This window comes from Gracilinanus agilis, chromosome 2, assembly GCF_016433145.1.
Source record: "Gracilinanus agilis isolate LMUSP501 chromosome 2, AgileGrace, whole genome shotgun sequence".
Taxonomy (NCBI): domain Eukaryota; kingdom Metazoa; phylum Chordata; class Mammalia; order Didelphimorphia; family Didelphidae; genus Gracilinanus; species Gracilinanus agilis.
The window spans coordinates 139,056,475-139,078,891 of NC_058131.1; positions in this window are offsets into that span (position 1 = coordinate 139,056,475).

Consider the following 22,417-nt stretch of genomic DNA (forward strand, 5'->3'; position numbering starts at 1 on the left):
AGAGAGAGAGAGAGAGAGAGAGAGAGAGAGAGAGAGAGAGAGAGAGAGAGAGAGAGAGAGAGAAAGAGAGAGAAAGTTGGACTAGATGGCCTCTGAGGTCCCTTCTAGCTCTGGATCCATTATGAATCATTGACAATCTATACATTCAGACAGTCTCTTTTCTGAGTTCTATTTTTTAATCACTTCTTCCTATTGTACATTTCCAAATGTATGTTCTAAAGTCATCTCAATATGTCCAAATCAGAACTCATCCCCCTAAACCCTCCATATCAGATAAGGCTATTGCCAGGGCCTCTTGGGGTAGGAATATGGGATGTGGTGTCCTTTGATTGGACAAGCCTGTTGCTGGAAGGCTAGAATCAGGGAAGGCTCTCCTGCATGTTAGTTATCTCTTGTAAACTCACCCTAATAAGATAGGGCTGTCCTTGATGTTTCAGCAGTAAGGAAGGTCACAAACAAGGTGGGAGCTGCAATCCAAACAAGGTTAGGAGCAAGAGAAAACTGAAGACAAAATGGAATTGCTTTAGCTTTCTCTGCTAGCCACAAGTGCCCTGATGGAAATGGGCCCCTGGCCATGTCTAAACCCTCCAGATCACTTGTTAATAGGGCCCAATTTGCCAGTTCTGTCCTCTCTGCAATTATCAGGTAGTAGCTATGTCTCCACAGATATGCCTTTGGGGACTTGCTGTTTTTTACCCATCATGAAACTTGAGGTACCAAGGCTATGTTTGCATCTCAGAGACAGTCTGTTAAGGGAGATTTTCCAGCTTGCTCCTGATACACCAGCTGTACAACTAAGTACAGGTGGCTCCACAACATCAACAGGTTAGTTCCCGGGGGGCGGGGTTGGAAAGGAACTAACTGAGGTTTCCTTATCATGCCTGTATGTGTCTTATAAGTAGCTAGTTTTTCTTTTACGTGATGGCTTCACTATTAGATGGAAGCTCCTTGAGGGTGGGGACTGTCTTTTACCTTTCTTTGAATCTGTAGCACTTACCAAAGTGCCCGGCACATAACAGGTGCTTAATAAATGCTTGTTGATTGATTATTTCCTCAGAAGAGTGAAGGAGAAACTTTTTGATGTCTTGCAAAAGCTAACTACCAAATTCCCTCTTCTTCCTGACCAAGGTAGGGAAATGGAAATAACTTGAATTGGTTTCTCAGGTGTTAGACTTGGCTTCACTCCAGACTTTTTGAGCAACTCTAGGCATATCACTTCATTTCTCTTTACTTTTGTTTTTCCCCCATTTAAGGAAAAAATGTTTTATTTGCTTCTTATTACCTCACACTTGTCTAGAAGTGAACATCTGAAATAACCTAGAGCTAAAATTTTTAGGTAGCACAGTAGATAGAACACCAAGCTTATGGTCAGGAAAATTTGAGTTTAAATTGAGCCTTAGATACTTATCAGATATGTGAACCTAGGCAAGTCACTTACCTCTGTTTCATCATCTGTAAAATGAGCTGGATGGAGAAGGAAATGGCAAACCACTCCAGTATCTATACCGCGCCCCCCCCCCCCCCCGCAAAAAAAAACCAAAATGGAGGAATGAAGAGCTAGACACAACTGAAAACTACTGAAGAACAACATTTTCAGGGCACATACAATGAACACAGCCCTGTATTTGGATTAAAAAAAAAAAGTGAATCTAGTTGAGGAACTGGAACCCAATCCAGACAATGGAGAATATTTACCAAGCAATGGAAAAAATAAATATGATTGTAGTATAAACTGAGTCCTTAGGTACTGAGGGAAGTATCAAACTGGGAAAGCACAACCTTCTTGGAAGCAAAGGGACGGATTCAGACACAGTCTTCAATCAGGTAAATTTCTATTTATTTCCAACTCCTCAAGTCTATTTTCCCTATGGGACTTTGTTTCATGGAAAAACATGGATAAGAAAGACAATGAATGGGCATGTATGAATGAGACCTAAGACCCAAATTGCCTGAAGGAATACTCACATGAATGAAATACAGACTCATTGGAATCTTAAAGTATTATTTGTTCCGTCTTATGAGATTGCCATGAAGGAAGCATTTTATCAGACTTGAAGTGGTGCAGAGATGCAAGTTGTTATTATCACGAACTATTGTATACATGCTTATTAATGATGATTCCTAATCCACCAGTAATGTCAAGCTTTAGGACCTCTAAAGGCCACTTGCTAATTTCTCCTGCTTTCTGGGATGAAGCCAGTACCGTACAATTCTTAGCACGAGAAGAGCCGCCATACTTCCTTTCAGGGAGGCTGACTGATCAGCTTTGAATATGACTAGGTGCTCACTTGTGCCCAAGCCAAGCTGAAGTCCACCCCCTCTCTTCCTAGAAGCTGGGAGCATGGCCCCTGCACAGTGCCTTGCACTCCCACTCCAGTTCCCAATTGTGCCATGGGGGGAAAGCACCAGCCCCAAAGCCAGCACGCCTGGCCTCACGTCCCTGGTGTTGTCATTATTTGGATAAGAGACTTTGGGGTCATTGCTCTGCACTCTTTGCATCAACTGCTCTGAAGTAGTTATCAGTGTATCAGCTTCTCTCATTCCCACAGGAGTGTTGTAAAAATCGTCCACAGCAGGGGAAGAGACTGCTTTTTCTAAAGGATTCCATTTCAAGCCATACTCTATTGTTCCAGACTGGTAATAAAACTCCCATTGACATGTCTCATCTACATATTTACAAAGTACTTTATATATCTATATATATATATAATGCCATTAGATTTTTACAACAACCTGTGAAGTAGAAGTGTCACCGGGGAAAAGCCTGTGACTTCCTTAGGGTGAAAACTCTCAGACTGCAATTTGTTTAAAACTTATACTCTAGCCCTCTCGAGCTCCAGACTTCTGTGGCTCACTTGTGGCTCCTTCCATCCCTCCTTCCTTTTCGACAGATCTTGACTTATCACCCTCAAAAGATGGTCTTGAAGGACCATTTTAACCCTAAACATTCTGGCGCCCAGAGGTACATGGGGCAAATCCGTTCATTTCTCTTCACCAGGCATTTATTGAGCCCACTTAGCACTGTGCTAAGAGCTGAGGATACCCCCCCAAAATGGTTGAAGAACTGGCCCTTCAAACAATTATTAGCTCTAGAGAGGGGGATGGAATGACCCATTCTTTACCTTTAACAGAGGAACCAGAAAATATCTTGATGCACGTAGACAATGAATCTTCCATCAATCAAACTGAATTACAGCTAAGAAAAGAAACTATGCTCAAGAAGAGGAAGAAGAAAAGGAAGAATCAGATTCCTAAAGGAGAAAGGGGGAAATCAGGATTAGTTATTTATCTAAGTTAACATTGAGATTCAGGAACTTCCTCTGTTCAATCTCAGCACAATCATTATGGCTTGCTCATGAAGAACTCTCAGAAAATGCTCCCTTAAAAAGATCCCGTAGCTCACTGAAGCTTTAGAATGTTGAGTTCAAACAAAAACTATGATAGGTAGGAAATTCAAGAATCTATATTTTGCCAGGGAAAAAGAGGTCAAGTTCACTACAAGTTAGCCAAATTAGATACATATACATATTAGAAATAAAACTCCATGTGAATTCTATTGAAATGTGCAACCAAGCTAGTTTAAATATAAGGTAGCCTTTCACATTTTTCTAATGTATATTTACCATTAAAGACATGCCATTAAACTCCCTTATGCACAGAGCAAGGCTGTATTCTAGATTCTAGAATCTAGTAAAGGTTAAAAAGAGATGGGATTTAATGGGATTCAGCTTCTCATATAAAAAGTGGAAGCTCTGTTTAAATGCTTCTTTGAGGAACGTCATGACATAGAGCACACAATATGCTGCTTGGTGTGGTTGTGACTATATCTTACTCTATCATGTTGTGGTAAAATGTGGTCAAAATAAATCTTAGATAGAAAACACTAATGAATACCAAAGGAGAAAAGCCAGATTAAGTTCTTGTGAAAGTAGAATTCATATTATAATGATAGAATTAAATACTTTTTTTTTAAACCCTTGCCTTCCATCTTAGAATCAATACTGATTATTGGTTCTAAGGCAGAAGAGTGGTGAGGGCTAGGCAATGGGGGTTAAGAGACTTGCCCAGGGTCACACAGCTAGCAAGTGTCTGAGGTCAAATTTGAACCCAGGACCTCCCATCTCTGAGTCTGACTCTCAATCCCCTGAGCTACTCAGCTGCCCCAAGAATTAAATAATTTAAAACTCATTTTTGTATTTAAGGAAATGTGCCATATTTTTTTTAATGTCTTAGGAAATACTTGAGTGAATTTGTTTTTACAATAAAGAGAAAATGGCTAAAGAAAAAAAAAACCTTACACTTTAAGAGTATTGCCTAAGGCCCAGAATAACTAAATTATTTGAAGATAATCAGACAGTTATAAATGCAAAAGGTGTCATTTGAAAGTACATCTTTCCCATTCCAAGTCCAACATTCTATTCACCATGTTGCCTCCCAGGAAGTAGGTCATACATTAATATAATAATGCTATTATTATTTCCATTTTACAGAAAAGGAAACTGAGGCTAAGCCAGGTTAAGTCACTTGGCTGGCAAATGGAGAAAGGGCTATTAGATCCAGGGCTTCTGACTTTGCAGAGCTCTTTTTACTACACTGTGCTACCAAGCCACTGTCCAACTGAATATCTGTTTCATCTATCTATCCAGCCAATAAGCCAGCCAACAAGAGTTTTTGTTAGGTTTCATTATATGCTCAGCACTGTGGTTGGCCAGTTGGAGGATTCAGAAAGAGAAAGCACATTAGTTGCTCTGACAACCTAATTAGAAAAGGAAAAGTAATGTATATTGAACAAAAGAGAATAATGTAAAATAATTTATAATTCATAAATATATTTATTTGTGGGGCTGCTGAGCTAAAGTGCAGGATGACAGATTTAGGATTCAGAAAAATCTCAACCAGTTAGAAAACTGGATCAAGACAGGGTGTCCCAAAAGTCTTTGGTGTTGTTTTCAGTTTTTGTTTGTTTTTAACCCTTACCTTCTGTCTTAGAATCAATATTGTGTATTGGTTCTAAGTAGGAAGAATGCTAAGGGCTAGACAATGGGGGTTAAGTGACTTGCCCAGGGTCACACAGCTAGGAAGTGTCTGAGGTCAGATTCTAACCCAGGACCTCCTGTCTCTAGGCCTGACTCTCAATTCACTGAGCCACCCAGCTGTCCCCAGTTTTCAGTTATAATAGCTTGAAACTACACCAAGGCTTTTAAAAAATTTTATTTAGTTGATTAAGAGAATTTCTCCATGGTTATATGACTTATGTTCTTCCTCACCTCCTCCTACCCTTCTCATGTAGCCAATGCACAATTCCGCTGGATTTTACATTACACCAAGACTTTTGGGACACCTTGTATAAGGAAATGAAAATTTTAAAGTATAAATGTAAAGGTTTTACTTTGAGTTTAAAAAATCAACTTCATAAAGACCAAACAGGATATATAGCAGTGTGTCTGAAAAAGATTAGAATTTTAGCCAACTGCAAGGCCATTCTGGGTCAATCTTGTGAATTATCTGTTAAGAAGCTAATGAAATTGTTTGGCTATATTAAGAACAGCAGGACTAGAGAAATAATAATCCTACTGTATTCAAATCTGGTCTGACACTTGGAATAGTTCAGTTCTGGGAATCCTTCTTAGGAAGGGTATAAATAGGCTAGAGAGAATTCAGAGAAAGGAGACCATGGTGGTAAAGGATCTTGAGATTATGCCATGAGGATCAATGGAAGGATCTGAAGGTGTTTAGCCTGGAAAAAAAAAAAGATTTGGGAGAGATAGGACAGATGGCTTAAAATATTTAAAGGACTTCTGCATAGAAGATTAGATTTACTCTGCTTGACTCCAGAAAGACTGGTGTAAGGAAAAATTACTAATAATTGTTGTTGATGTCAATCAGTTGTTTCAATCATATCTAACTCTTCATGACCCCAGTTGGAGTTTTCTTGGCAAAGAGACTGGAATGGTTTGCCATTTCCTTCTCCAGTTCATTTTACAGATGAGTGTATTTGCCCAGGATCACACAGCTAGTAAGTATCTGAGGCTGGATTTGAACTCAAGAAGATGAGTCAATTAGAGTTGTCCAAAAAGTGGACCTTTTTGAAAGTCTTCTACTAAAGCTAGATGACCACTTGACTAATACGTTATCAAGCAGTTTCTATTCAGTTATAATGTGATGGTCTCTGAGGCCCCTTCCAACTCTAAAGTTCTATGGTTCATGGAGGTGTTGGCGTTGGCTGGTTCTTTGCTATCTGGTTTCACTTTTAGACAATTGATTCACTCTTTTTCTCTGCTTCTCTTATTTAGAAATCTGTTCCATCCACCTTTCCTATCATCTGTAAATCATTGCTTTCCATTAAATACTTTTCCTAATGATATACTTCCATATTCCTGGATGTTTTATTCTCCTGGCACACATCTTTCTATCACAACCTCTGTCTTCAGTCAACTCTCTGAGCCTTTCAAGATCCATCATGATGACTCACAACTCCGTGACCTTACAGTTGCTAGTCTTTCTAGACAGTTTTTATTTTCACTCCCTCAATCAATCATTCAATCAATAATTCAATTAAACAACTACTATGCACCAAGCACTAGGGATATAAGTACAAAGGATGAAACATTCCCTACCAGTTTGACTATACCTTAAATATTGGTATTGCTTCACTGACAAGATCTCTCATCTATCATCTTCTACTTAAATCTTTTTTTTTAAACACTTACCTTCTGTTTTAAAATCAATACTAAGTGTTAATTCCAAAACAGAAGTCCTTTAAAGGTTAGGTAATTGGGGTTAAGTGACTTGCCCAGAATCAGACAACTAGGAAGTGTATGAGGGCAGATTTGTACCCAAGATCTCTCATCTCTAAGGCTGGCTTTCTAACCACTGAACCACCAAGCTGTCCCCTATGTTTAAGTCCTAATTCATCCTTCCAGACCAAGCTCAAATGCCACTTCTATAATTTTCCAACAGTCAGGAAGTATGTTTATTCCTTCAGATATCATGTAAGACCTTTGTTTGTTCTTCCTGTGGGCACCTATCTTGTTCTATTTTGAATTTTTCAGTTCAGCCATTTCCCCCCTCCCTACCCCACAAAATATACTATGTTAGACAGAGGAGATATAACACAGATCTTCTCAAGTTATCATTGAAACATGGGAAAAGTTAAATACACAAATATCAGTGATACCTGGAAGAATAAGATAAGTGCAAAGGAAAGATTCAAAGTTCTATAAGTAATTTGAGAGCTCACTTTCAGCTAAGGGAGGAATAACAGAAAAGGCTTTGAAGGAAGAAGGAAAATATCCATTATCTACAGAAAATAACTATATTGGCATTTTTTTCTTCTTAAAAAATTAAATTATTTATTTACTTTTTTTGTAAACAAAAGTCTACTTTCTCTCCTTCTCACAGTCCCCATTGGGGGGGGGGGAAAGAAAAACAGAACCTTTGTAATAAATACATATATTGAGGCAAAACAAATACCCACTTTCACCATGGCCAAAGAATATCTGTCTCAATCTGTATCCATCAACTCCGTTTTTTAATCCCTTACCTTCTGACCTAGTAATAACTCTAAAACAGAGGCACAAGGGATTGGGAAACAGGGCTAAGTGACTTGTATATTGCCATTTTTTATTGCATCAAAGAATGGAAAATAAATCATGCACCCATAAATTGAGGAATGACTGAACAAATTAGAGTACATGCATGTGATGAAATGTTATTGTCGCATAAGAAATTAAGAACATCATGGGTATGGGGAAACTTGAGAAAAATTGTATGAACTAGTACAGAGTGGAGTTATTAGATCCAAGGAAACCTACATACTGATAATTATGTAAAGAAAAAAGTTTTTGAAGGCCTTATAGATTCTAATCAAGGTATTGACCAATCATCACTTAGGAAGACTGATACGATGTGTTTTCTCCCTTTGGTGGACAGGTGTTAGACTCGAGATGCCAAAAGAAAGATATATTGTCAAACACAAAAAATTGAGAATTTGTTCTATTTGACTATGTTTATATGTCACAAGTGTGATATAGTAAATATTTATGTGTTTAGGACTGTCTAATTTCAGGGGCAGGGGGTCAGATATGATCTGAGGTCTGTCTTGCCTCTACAGAAAGTAGGAGGAAGACCCTCTTTCACCAACAACAATTTAGCTGGGGGTAAAGGATAGGACCACTAGACTGGGTAACCTCTCCAATTTTCAAAAAGATAGCAGGCTAAATTTTTATATATTTGTCCCTTCTCAAATATCTCCAGGCCTGGGTTATCTATTTTAAAGACTGATAAGGAAAGTTGCTTTCCTGATCACTCTTAAAAGAGATGAGGAGCCTTTACCTTACTCTTACCACTTTATCTCCTTTTTATCAAACCATGGTTATATGAAAGGATATTTCAAATAGTGAATAACAAATAAATCCAGTTATCCAAGTAAAATAGCAGACAGAAATTAAAGTTCTACATATTGGAACATGTCAAAGAATACATGAAAGTAAATGAGTTCTTCAGCTAGAAGCAAGCTAAGATCAAAACTCCAATTTGGGGAGAACAATCCCACCTAAGGGACGTTCATTCCTAGCAGTCTCTATAGTTGCAATCCCTGGACTTCACAAAGAGTATGACAGGGCTGGCTTCCCATACAAGTCCATACCCCTCAAGATCCAGTCCACCATTCAGAAATTCATACCATTCAAAAACCTTTGTCTCTGTCTCTGTCTCTGTCTGTCTCTCCGTCTCTCTCTCTCTTTGACTCTGCAGAGGTCCTCTTTTGAAATATGCTTGCTACCACCAACCAGCTCATGTATGTTCCTTCATCATTCTTTCAGCCAATCGGAAATCATATTTCCCTTGGTGAACACAGCATTCAGAAAAAAATTATCTTTCCAGGTATCCCCAAGAAGATGTGTGGTCACACAAGGGAGGGCTTCTATGGGGGTGGGAGGAGGTTGGTGGGTAGTGATAATGATACCAAAAAATAAAATTAAAATTATCATCAATTAAATATTTAAAAATACAGAGAAGAAAACAGAGAGAAGTTGAAGAAACATGCAAAAGCAAGACAGTTTTCCTACTCTTACATTTCATTTGATTTACACATAATCAGAATGTAACAGATGTTCCCAAATCCATATGCAATCTTCCTTTTTGTTCTCTGTATATTGAATATTTGTGTTTGTTAATTCATAATAAAAATTAAAATAAAATAGAAATCTAGAATTTGCAAGGGTTGAGGATAGAGATATAGATTTGAAAGTGAACTGCAAAGAAATGATAATTGAACCCATGGTAAAGGATATCACTGAGAGAGGGAATATATAGAGAAAAGAAAGCTGAGTACAGAATATACACATCTAAGAAGTAGAAGGAAGATGAGGAGCCAATGAGCCAACAAGTACTAGAAAGGGAGTGGTCTGAAAGATAAGAGTCAAACTATGATAATACAGTAACACAAAAGCTAAAAAAGACTTTTAAGAAGAGATGTCAATTGAGGAGAAATTAAGAATTATGAAGATGGGGGAGAAAAGACTTTGGATTTGCAGATAAAAAGCTATTTCAGAAGAATGGTGTGAGTGGAAACCAGATTGCCGGGGATATATGTATTTATCTTGGTCATATTACCTAATAGATTGGAAGCTCCATGAGGACAGAGATCATATCTCATTTAATTTTTGTATCTCTCCCAATATATAACATTGTATTCTACACATAATAGGTTTTATAAAGGAAAGAACATTGAAGTTAGATTCGGTGAATGTGATTCAAGTTCCAACTCTTCCATGTACTAGTTGTGTGACCTTGGACCTCAGTCTCCTATTTGTAAAATTAGGAGGTTGGAATAAATTATATCTAAGGTCCTTTCCAGTTCCAAATCTATAACTGCAATTCTATAACTATTGAACTTAGTGCTCCCCATCTCTAATCACAATCTCTTAATGTTCTCTCACTCCATGTGCTCTTGCTCTCAAGAAGACCTCTAATCACTTAATCCTTCCTACTTTATTAAGTTTATTTGTTTTATTCTAATTCCACCAATTATCCATGATCAGTTCCTTTTATACTGCCCTCATTGACATACCAGGCTCCCTTACCTTTTAGTTTTTTCACTACAGTCATGAATCAGAAGAGATTTCAGTGGCCTCAAAAATGTATTTTTTCAACATATGTAATGAGTATTCATCAAGACCAAAAATCCCCAATTAGTAGCCCTTCTCTTTTTCAGAACATATAATGATATCTTCATACTGTTTTCTGTCACCCATGATGCCACAAAATTCCTATTATATTTTGATGAAAATTATTTTAGTTGGCTGCTGAATTACAAGTTTGAAAATATATTATAATAAAGAAACAGTTAGGTGGTGCAGTGGTAAAACCTTGAAACTGCAGTTAGGAAGACATGAGTTCAAATTCTTCCTCTGTGACCTTGGGTTAAGTCATTGACCATGTTTGCCTCTGTTCTCTCTTCTATAAAATAATCTGGAGAAGGAAATGGCAAATCACTCCAGTATGTTTCCCAAGAAAACCCCAAATAGGGTCATGAAGAGTCAGACATGACTGAAACAACTGAACAACAAAAAATGGCATAATATTTGTAAAGCACTTTGAGAACTTTAAAGAGCTATATAAATGGTAGTTGTTATTATTGTTATTATTATTATCATTATTCATATAGAAGTGATCTCCCCACCTGAAATGCCCCTCTTCCCCAGTGTGAGTGAGAATTGCTGTGAGCTGCCTGATGGGAAGAAGGGCAGCTATCTTATCTCCCAGGCTGTATCCACATATCCTCAAGCAAATGTCATTTATGTTTCTTTTATTTTTATTATTTCCCAATCTTAGATGAATGAGTTTTCCAAGAGCACAGTGCTTTGCAAACCTTAAAAGTGCTACATAAATAACAGATGCTACTATTACTGCTCGTTTTGCACTAAATCACATGTATCTCCTTATTCTCATATAATTACTACTGACAACAGAATGCATGTGACATTGGTTAGAGAACCTGCTTCATAGCCAAGAAGACTTGCTTTCAAGAACTGATTCTGACATATTAGCTGCATGACTCTGGAACAGTCACTTAATCTCTCAATTCTCTGGATAACTATCTAAACCATCAAGTTACAAAGGTGTCAACTGAAATTAGTGAAGGGAATTTCCTCATCTGAGAGTCCTTTGTATCAGTGAAATAATAGATCTTGACCCCAATATTAAGGCTCCTGATCACTCACATTCAAATAGAATTCATATTGCATTAGCATAATATATCCTATATTTAGATAGAGTTTACAGTTTACCAAAAAAAAAAAAAAAAGATTTTTTTTTTGCCAATATCCCAAAAGTTAGGTAGTATAAGTAGTGTGTCTCCTCTATGTTAGACAGGGAAATTGAGAGTCAGGGAAGTTAGATAATTGCCCTGGGATCATGTAATTGGGTAGAAACAGGACTCAGCACAGGTTGTTTTTTTTTTTTATTTTGAGTTCAGTCTTCTACTGAAATGTACTGTCACATGTATGTGTGTATGTGTGTATATGTATATGTATATGTACACATATATGTATTTAGATATCCTCCCTAATTTGATTTTATAGCTCCTAGAGAGCAAGTTGCTTTTGTATCATCAACTCCATCTTTGATACAATTACATATTACATACAAAATTATATACATATAGAATTCACTCTACAAATCTTAGAGTCTGGGTAAGTAGAATGAATGAGCTACAGAGAGAAGCAATGAATTGTTTCATGAGCAAAGAGAGGTATAATGATGGAAACAAGCATTTGGGGCATTTCTATCATATTAATCTGATGCTGATCTATCTAATGATGGGCTTTGAGGCAGGGAAACCAGTTAACAGAATATATAGCTAATACAAGTAGGAGATCTTTAGGTCAATGACCTTCATTTACTGGCATGAAAAAGACATAGACCTTGTAAAAGAAGAGTCGATAGGGGTATGGGGATTGCTTGGCTGTGGAGACAAGGGAGATGAAGAAAAAAAAAGATGTGCCTAGAGTGAAGAGCCTCAATGTCTGGGAGAAAGAATTCAGAAAGTCAGAAAGAGAAGTCAGTTTTTTAGGGAGGTGATGAGTTTGGTTTTTAACAGCATTCATTGCTATGAAATACAGAGAGTATTATGCTGAGTTTTGTAAGTCACAAAAATAAGCAGACGGGTTTTGAGAAATCCTAATCCACATGAGACAGGGATGGGAAGGAAGGGGTGGAAAGATGAGAGTAACAAGTTGGATGTTTTGTGTTCCATGTTCTCAGAGGGGTAGGAGATCCTCCAATGGAAACAGAGAATTAGGGCTGGTTTTCTGTGGGAGGTGGGGTTTAAAAATGGGTCAGGCGGGTGTGTCTGATGCTCCCATCGTCTGAAAATGTTGGCCTGGAGGTACATGTGTGTTCTGAATTTGCAACAGCTTTCCTGAATGTCTCCAAGTGAGAGAGCAACAAAACCTTTGTTGACACTTATGTTTCTAAAACTCTGAAAATTATTCTGCCTCAAGGCATTTCTTTGGGGACCAAAAATATGTGCCCAGCTGTGCTTCCCCAGGAACCTCCGGCAGGCTGCCCTGCTCACATTGTTCTAAATGCCCTCCACATTCTCCAGGGGCAGCTGTAGTGGAGAAGGTCCCACAAAGGAGGAAATGAGAAATTGGCAAGGGCCAGGGGGCCGAAGCTATTTTTGCTCTGACTTTTTCTTTGTCCCAGATACAGGACTTTCTTAACTCTGGGTTTGAGGGAAATGGGAGAGTTCTGATAAAGGGATTAAACTAGTCAGTGGTTTCTGGTCCAGCTTTGAGGAGTCAAATGATTTCCAATGCATTTTTGGACAGGCAGTGAACCGGGGCAATTAGCAACAGAAAATCTGCCCACATTCGCCAGCTGTCTGCTCCATTTTTCCTCTTGTTTTTCCCAGAAACACAGGTTATGCCTCTCCAGAGTGATACCACGATCATCATTTCTCTTAAGCCTTTACAAATCTTCCTTTCCTTCTCCCCTCCCCACCTCCATGGATCCTTCCAAGTCTGGGACTTCCTCCAGGCTGTCAGGAGAACAAGGGGATGGGGGACAGCAGGTTTATGAATTATTAAAAATAAAGCCATGATCATATCCATAATTTTAGATAATCAAAGAGTTATCCGTGGTATATTGGAAATCATACAAGCTTTAGTGTCAGAGGGCCAGGTTTGAATTCCCCTTTGGCTACTTTCTACCTGTATGATGTGGAGTAAGTCTCTGAATCAGATTCATTTGTTAAAATGGAGGAGTTGAATTTGATCTTTAAGGCCCTTCTGATTCAAAATCCTACAATCCTCTCTTCTCATACCTTTGGGTCTTGGCACAAGTAGTCCCCTATGGCATCCCTAACTTCTTTCAAAATATACGTCAAGGAGGAGTGGAGCCAAGGTGATAGAGTAAAAGTGGCAACCTACCTGAACTCTCCCAACATTCTACTCCAAAGAACTTTTGAGCAGCAGAGCCAACCAAAGGTCAAAGTGAGACATTTTTCCTGTCTCAGACAACTTAATAGAATAGCAGGAAAGGTCTGTGGCACCCAGGTTGGGGCAGCAACAGTGATGATGATTCTTGAAAGAGACTGCAACAGCAGAAGCAGCTTTGGGAGCTATTAGCCGAGAAATAGTAAGAGGAGTTCAGAAACTGGTCAGAAAGAGATCGCAGGGCCCCTGTGCAACTGGTGCTGATTGGCAACTCTATTGCCCATAAGTAGTTGCGGTTTGAAGTTTCACCAAGGAGGGGCGCATGTCATAAGGAAGCAGGGGCCCATCCTGAGTAAATACCAGAATGCAAGGGGTTAGGAGAACCTCCACTGGCCTGTTAGTGACCACATTTCTCCCTGGATAATACCACCTTGGGAGCACCAAAAATTTGCAAACTAGCTTTGCAGAACTAGCTCTGAAAATAGTAACACACACAAAAAAAGCCTAAAGCTTGGGACAATGCCTCATCATCTCTGGATTATTAGACCCCCAGCTTTAACATATAAAGTACAAAGTCAAGAAACAGGCTATAAAAATGAGCAAACGACAACAACAACAAAAGAACATGACCATAAAAACCTACTCTGCTGGCAAAGATCAAGACAAACTGAGAAGACAACAATGTGACAATAGCTACTAGCAAAGCCTCAAAGAAAAATGCTAATTAGACTGCAGCCCAACAATAATTCCTGGAAGATCACAATAAGAATAGTAGAGAAAACATTGGGAAAAGAAATAAAAGATGAGAGCCATACAAGAAAGCTGTAAAAAGAGAATTAATACCTTGGTTAGAAGAGGTACACACACATATACACACAAAACTAAAGAAAATAACACCTTAAAAAACAAAATTAATCTACTGGTAAAAGAAACACACAAGTTCACTGAAAAAAAGAACTTTTTAAAAGAGAAGAATTGGGCAAATAGAAACTAATGACTCCACAAGACATTAAGAAACAATAAAACAGAATCTATTGTGCTTTAGCCAAGGTAAAAAAAAAATCAGGGGTAGCAATCACAATCTGAGACAAAATAGACTTAATTAAAAGAGAATCATGGAAATGACATTTTGTTTAAAAATAGTATAGATGATGAAATAGTATCAAAAAATTGTACGGCAAGTTTCTTTAATAAAGATTTCATTTCTCAAATACATAGGGAACTGAGTTGAATTTATAAAAATGAGCCATTCCCCAATTGATAAGTAGCCAAAGGATATAAATAGATCATTTTCAGAAGAAAAAAATTAAAACTACCTATATTCATATAAAAAATACTCTGAATCACTATTGAGTAGAGAAAGGTAAATGAAAATTCTGAAGTACCACTTCACATCTACCAGAAGTGATAAGTGCTAGAGGGGATAAGGGAAAATGGGTACACTAATATACTGTTGGTAGAGTTGTGAACTGGTCCAACAATTCTAGGGGATAAGCTGGAATTATACTCAAAGAATTACAAAACTCTGCATATCCTTTGACCCAGCAATATTAGGTCTGTGTCCTAAAGAGATCAGAGAAAAAGGAAAACAACTTATATGTTCAAAAATATTAATAACAGCTCTTTTTATGGTGGCAAAGCATTGGAAATTGAGAGGATGCTCATCAAATAGTGAGTGGCTAAACAAATTGAATTATATGATTGTGATGAAATACAATTATACTATAAGAAATGATGAGGAAGGATGGGTTCAGAAAAAATCTATATGAACTGATGCAAAATTAAATGAGAAGGGGGCAGCTGGGTGGCTCAGTAGATTGAGAATCAAGCTTTGATATGGGAGGTCCTGGGTTCAAATCTGACCTTAGACACTTCCTAGTTGTGTGACCCTGGGCAAGTCACTTGCCTAGCCCTTATCACTCTTCTGCCTTGGAGCCAATACACAGTATTGACTCTAAGATGGAAGGTAAGAGTTTTTAAAAAAATTAAATGAGAACTAGGAATTCTTCTCCTAACTAACAGTAATGGCAATGTTATGATGATCAACTCTAAAAGACTCGGTTACTCTGATCAATACAATGATCTGACAGTTCCAAAGGACAAATGATGAAAAATGCAATCCACTTCCAGAGAGAGAATTCTGGGTGCAAATTGAAGTACAATTTTCTTACTTCTTTTTTATTTTTTTTGTGATATAGTTAATATGGAAATGTTTTACATGATTTCACATGTATAATTGATATCATTTTGCTTGCCTTCTCATTGGGTACAGGAGATGCAAAAGGGAAAGAAGTTGGAAGTCAAAATTTCAAAAGAAAAGAATACTATAAATAAATAATAAATAAAATTCAGCTCAAACATCACTTCCTCCAAGTGATATTTCCTGATCTCATCCAGTTCTTATTAGCACTCTCCCTTCTGTAATTATTTTATTAATCCTTTCTGCTTATTTGCTTGTATATTGATTTTATCTTCCTACATACAATGTGCTCCTTGAGGACAGGGACTGACTGTTTTTGTTTTGTTTTGTTTAAAGATTTTTTGTCTTTATATCTAGCTTAGAGTAAGATTTCATTTGTTTAGAGCAGTGATTCCCAAAGTGGGCACTACCACCCCCTGGTGGGTGCTGCAGCGATCCAGGGTGAGCGGTGATGGCCACTGGTACATTTATCTTTCCTATTAATTGCTATTAAATTTTTTTAAAATTAATTTCCAGGGGGCTAAGTAATATTTTTTCTGGAAAGGGGGCAGTAGGCCAAAAACATTTGGGAACCACTGGTTTAGAGAATTCCCTTGTAAGGAAATCTCTACTACTATTACTACTACTACTACTACTACTACTACTACTACTAATAATAATAATAATAATAATAATAAGCTAACATTTATAAAGTACTTTTAATAAAACCTTAAAAACATGTGTCCTCATTTGATTCTCCTAACAACCCTGTGAAACAAATATTATTATTCCCAATTTATAAATGAAGAAACTAAGGCTAAGATATTAAACGACTTGCCCAGGATGACTAGCACATAAATTTAGGCAGGATTTGAACTCAGATCTTCCTGATTTCAGGTACAGCCCTCTGTCTATTACGTCATCTAACTTGTCTCACTTGACCATTGCAGGTGGCACAGTGGATAGAGAGTCAGGCTTCGGGTCAAAAAGACTTGAGTTAAAAAAAGAAACAAACAGCTTCAGATGCTTCCCACTTGTATGACCCTGGACAAATCATTTAATCTCTGTTTGACTCAGTTTCCTCATCTGTAAAATGGGCATAATAATAGCATCTACCTCCCAAGGTTACTGTGAAGATCAAAAGAGATAATTGTAAAACACTTAGCACAGTGTCTGACAGATGGTAAATGCTATGTAAATGTTAGCTATTATTATTATTGCTTGAGTCACTGAAAGATAAAGTGAATTGCCCAATCACACAGCCAATATTGGAAGTTAGACATGATCACTAGTTTTTCTAATCCCAAAACTAGCTCTCTAGCACTATCCATGCTGCCTCTAACCTTGCACATAGTAGGTGCTTAATAAATTTCTGTTGAGGGGGCAGCTGGGTAGCTGGATAGCTCAGTGGATTGAGAGCCAGGTCTAGATATGGGAGGTCCTAGGTTCAAATCTGGCCTCAGACACTTCCCAGCTGTGTGACCCTGGGCAAGTCACTTGACCCCCATTGCCTACCCTTACCACTCTTCTGCCTTGGAGCCAATACACAGTATTGACTCCAAGACAGAAGGTAAGGGTTTAAAAAAAATAAAACAAAAATAAATAAATTTCTGTCGAATTTAATCCCAGTCTGGCAAGAATAGTATGTCCTGACTTATAGGGTGGGGAGTGGGGAAAGGGGTTAAAAGAAGCCTGAGACCATTAATGATTCCTTATGTTAGGACAAAAATCTCTTTATTTCCTTGGTTCTTCTGCCAGTCACCAGGCAATCCCAAGGTCTGGGGCCAGGTTTTGGAGAGATAAGATGCTATGGATATAATGTATACATAATGCATCTAGAAGATGGAACAAAGTGAGAGGTGCAGCTCAGAGGGTGTCAGAAGATAAAGAGCTATGGGTGGGGAAAAAGTGGGGAGAGGAGGAGCAGGAGGCATAGAAGAGTAGAGTGGCCAGAGGACAGCAGCTGGGAATTGAGATTTCAAAGATCCATCTGATTTTGTTGAGGAAGGTCAAGTAAGGTAAACCTCTGGGAGAAAATTGAGGAGGAGAGACAAGGAGAAATGAAGGGAAAGCTGGTGTGGGCTGTCTTATTTTGGAGTCTGCTCTGTGAGGCTTTCACAGACAGCAGTGGTTATTTGGGCTGCAGATTCTGCCTTTGAGACAAATGAGGGAAAACCAAATAGGCATGCAGCATCTGGGCAACATTCCTTACAGCACAGCTGGAAATCAAATCTGCCAGAGGAGAGCCAGCAGAGTGGGTGGAGCTGGAAAAGCAATAGATTGAATAACAATTGAATTCTACACACATTTGTTCAATACCTACTATGTGCCAGCCAGGCAGTGATAGACCCTGGGACTATAAAGATAAAAAAGGAATAGTGTTTGCTCAGGAGGAGCTTCCATTCTGTCCACTGGAGGAAGCAACATGTTCACAGATAAGTATGAAGGCATTTCAGAGGGGAATGTCATTTGACTAATGACTGGAGGGAATCATGAAAGGCTTCCTGCAGGAAGTAGCATTTGAGCTGAGCCTTGAAAGAGTCTAGGGATTCCAGGAAGCAGAAGTAAGGAGGGTATGCATTCCAGGCATAGGAGACAGTCATGCAAAGACAGAGACATGGAAAATAGGATTTTTAATCAGGAAGATCTGAATAAATCAGTTTGTGTTTGGAAAGAGGATTCTAAGTTCTGATTTGAATCTTTGCTCTGCTAATTACTGTCAAAAATATTCCTATTTTTATAACATTTTTCAGGTTTACTTTATAATGATTACTTTCCTCACAGCAACCCTGTTAAGTAATTAGACAGAATCTCCAACACCCTTCCCCCAACGACTGCTCTGAGAGCCGCCTTAAGAATCCTGCTGACTCGGATCCCAACTCTGCATCAGGACAGAAAACCTTGATAACAGGGCAGGAAGCACAGCTCCCTCCAGCCTCCACACCTTCAGCTTCACCTTCAGCTTCTGCTGCCAGCTGTGGAAGATCTGACCTCAGCGCTCATTAATACTCCATCAGCCTAATCTAGTCAATCAGCAAAACAGAGAAGAAGCCCCTTCAGGACAGAATAGCCCAAACCCACAGATCCAGTAAATAATCAGAGGAGCAAGATGACAGCCAATGATAGGGGGGCAGGGGGAGAGAAGGAAAGAATATGAGTAAACAACAGAAAAAGAAAAAAGAAATTATAATTGACAGCTTCTATTCAGGTAATGAACAAAGGGAAAATGGAACAGAGGAGGACCAAGCAAAAATGCAGAAACTCCAGCAAATTAGACTCAGGCTTTGGAAGAACTCAAAACACTATTTAAAAAACAATGAAGAGGGGGCAGCTGGGTAGCTCAGTGGATTGAGAGCTAGGCCTAGAGATGGGAAGTCCTAGGTTCAAATCTGGCCTCAGACACTTCCCAGCTGTGTGACCCTGGGTAAGTCACTTGATCTCCATTGCCTACCCTTATCATTCTTCTGCCTTGGAGCCAATACTCAGTACTGACTTCAAGATGGAAGGTAAGGGTTAAAAAATAAAACAATGAAGAGAGGCTGAAGACAATTGGAAAAAGAACTTAAAAAGCAAAACAATTCATCTGGAAACAGAGGCACATGAAGTAAAACAAGAAAATAGCGTCTTGAAAGCCAGAATTGACCAGCTTGAAAAAGAGGCAAAAAAAAGTGAAAGATGACCTACAAAGAAAAACAGACCAGAAAGAGAAGGATGACCAAAAAGCCAGGGATGAAATTCAGTCTTCAAAAATTAGAATCTAACAACTAGAAGCAAATGACTTCACAAGGCAGCAAGAATCTATAAAACAAAATCAAAAGAATGAAAAAATTGAGGAAAATATGAAACATCTCATTGATAAAACTACAGATCTGGAAAATAGATCCAGAAGAGACATTTTAGAATTATTGGTCAGAACTGGGTCTACAACCAAGGATCATCTACCCATCTGACTATATACTTCCAGGGGAAAGTATGGGCATTTAACAAAATAGAAGATTTCCAAGAATTCCTAAAGAAAAGACCAGAACTAAATGGAAAAGTTGATGTCCAAATGCAAAATTCAAGAGAAACATGAAAAGGTAAACAAGAAAGAGGGGGAAAAATTTAAGGGTTTCAGTAAGGTCTAATTGTTTATATTCCTATATAAAAAATATTTGTAACTCTCAAAAATTGTTTTCACAATCATAGCAGATAGAAGAATTATTCATAGTGTTGTGAGAAAGATTAATTAGTAATTAATTAAGTATTAAGGATGTACCTAGCAGGAGGAGCTGGAGCTGGAGCATTCCAAGATGGAATGAAGGAGCAGGAAGAAGGTGCTTGTGGCCTGAGAGAGACTCCATTAAGGGTTGGCATCAAACTGTTGTTAGCCCTGGGAGATCTCAGAGTAAAGGACACCCTACATCCAAATTTCCCTGGGATCCTGAGTGGTGGTGGTTTCTAACAAGAGGACAAGAACTACAGAGCAGCTCCAAGGGAAGAGGAGAAGTTTGGGATCTGGTGGACAACATCTCAAGCACACCCTCTCTACTTGGTACCTTGGACCACCTGGGTTTTTGGCATCCTCAGATCATCTGTGGATTACCGTGAGAAACCCCAAAGTCACCCTCAGCCCAAAGCTGTGCTGGTCAAACCCTGGCTGGAACCAGGTTTGATGCAGCCTCCCAGTGACTCCATTACTGCTCCTGCTCGATCACTAAGATTAGAGTAGAGAAGTCCTCCCCTTGCCCTGTGGTTTTGACATTAGGTTTTAAGTATAGAAATCCCTTTCCCACCTTTTAGTTAAACATAATTAAACCTGTTAAAACCTTTTTTTTTTTAAACCCTTGTACTTCGGTGTATTGTCTCATAGGTGGAGGATTGGTAAGGGTGGGCAATGGGGGTCAAGTGACTTGCCCAGGGTCACACAGCTGGGAAGTGGCTGAGGCCGCTGTTAAAACCTTTTACCTTGCCTTCTGGTTTCTAGATTCTGGCCTAGGGAAAGCTGGGAGACAGTTAAGACCAACTGCCATTCCTGTGTTAATCCAGTGAACTCTGGTTTGCCTATCCTGGTCCAATCTCTCCTACAACCCAGTGTGTGTACCCACAACTATTTAGATTTATTGTAACATCCCTGGTGCCTCCATTATCTATTTTCACAATAGGTAGAGGTTGGAGTACTAAGTAGTTTAAGATGATGTGTAAAAAAAGAACTATTGGATTACTGAAAAATAATGACAAAATAAAAAGCCTGGACATCATTCTACAGGAAATTATCCAAGAAAACTATCCCAACATTCTTGAACAAGAAGGAAAAGTTGAGATGGAAAGAATCCACAGATCACCTCCTACATTTAATCCCTAATTGACAATGCCCAGTAATGTTATAGCCAAATTCAAGAACTATCAGACCAAGGAAAAGATACTACAAGTTGCTAAGAAGAAATCATTCAGATATGGAACCACAGTTAGGATAACACAGGACCTGGCTGCATACACACTGAAGGACCAGAAGGAATGGAATATGATATTCTGGAAAGCAAGGGAACTAGGTCTACAATCAAGAATCAACTATGCAGCAAAGTTGACTATATTCTTGCAGGGGAAAGTATGGTCATTTAATAAGATAGAAGACTTTCAGACATTCATAAAGAAAAGACCTGACTTAAACAGAAAATTTGATACCCAAACACAGAAAGAGAATTACCAAAAGGTAATTAATAAAGGGAAAAACAAACAAAAAACTTTTTTTAATAGTTCAAATGATTTGTATTCCTATGAGAAAAGATTATATTGGTAACTCTTAAAAATTGTTATTATCATCAAGGTAGCTAGAAGAAGTATACTTAGAGGGAACAGTAACAAATTGTATAGGATGAAATGTTAAGATATATATGTATGTATAAATATATATAAAACTAGAGTGGAAAAAAGAGCATAATATTATGAGAAATGGGAAAAGAGATAAAATGGAGTAAATTTATATTCCATAAAGAAGCTCATGGGGGAGTGGAGAAGAAAACCAATACAACAGAAGGGTGAAAAGAGGTTGGAGACAGGTAATACTTAATTCTTACATGCATTGAAATTAACTCAAGAAGGGAAGAACAATCAGATCCATTGGGGCAGAGAATTGATTCATGCCCAACTTGGAAATTCTGATAATAGGATACTGTGAAATTCAGCTGAAAGTTATACTATGTCCAAAACCAAATTCATCTTTCCTCCCTAATTAGCAACTCCTCACAAATTCCTTATCTCTGTCAATGGCAATATTTGATTAGTCATCCAGGCTCAACACTTTAGTTATGGTTAGGTATAACCAAATGTAAACTCTTTACCAATAGAGATGGATTTATTTTTGTCTTTTTATCACCAGATCTTAGGAGAATTTCTGAAATTTATTAAGCACCAACTATGTGCCAGCCATTGCCTAAGAGACATTTTTAAAATGCTCATTTTGCCAGAATGATACACAGAGATGAGTGGGAAAAGCCTTGAATTTTTTTTAATCTTTGACCACGGATATAGCTGGGAGTTGGAGTGAGACCCCTGCCTGCTAATGGGGAAATTCCTGCATTATAGCTGATAAGGAGCGCCATGATCTCTTCTCATTCTATGAAACTGACATCATTTCCACTGGTCAAGTATAAGGGGACCTTTCAATATCAGTGCCCTATAAATGAGGGTACTCTTTGACTTTACTCTTTATTCACTGATCCTTGAATGTCTTAGGAGGAAAGTAGAATTCTGGTCATGAAATCACAAATTCTATGGCTTTTCTATTCCAGCATTATACAGATATATATATATATAT